Below are 456 nucleotides of genomic sequence, written 5' to 3'. Positions count from 1 at the left end.
CGTGACACGGTCATACACAGGGACGTGCACAGATAGACTCTAGGTGGTGCTCGAGCATGCCCTCTTGACCAGAAGTGCCCTTTTGAAAAAAGGGCACTCAGTTTACAGCAGGGGTCTTCAACAGGGGGTCCGGGACCCCTAGGGGGTCCTCAGAGTTACTACAGGGGGTCCGCCAAATCTTTATGTGATATGATTTTTCTTTTTACCATAACCACTCGAAACCTAGCATCCCTTTTCTGAGGAGAACTTTAGCCAAAAATAGCAGATCTACAAGCCCACAACGCCTCGCGCTGCGAGGCGTTGTGGGCTTGTAGATCGGCTATTTTTGGCAAAGAGGTATAATTGCAGAGGGAAAAAAGAGCAGACCAAGTAAACAAAAAAAAAGTATAATTTACTTGAGCACCTGCCCCTCAAAATGTCTGTGCACACCACTGGTCATACAACAACGACAATAAC

This window comes from Gymnoscopelus microlampas, assembly GCF_963454915.1.
Source record: "Gymnoscopelus microlampas genome assembly, chromosome: 15".
Taxonomy (NCBI): Eukaryota; Metazoa; Chordata; class Actinopteri; order Myctophiformes; family Myctophidae; genus Gymnoscopelus; species Gymnoscopelus microlampas.
The sequence above is the reverse complement of the archived record's forward strand: the minus strand, read 5'-3'. Positions refer to the sequence as shown.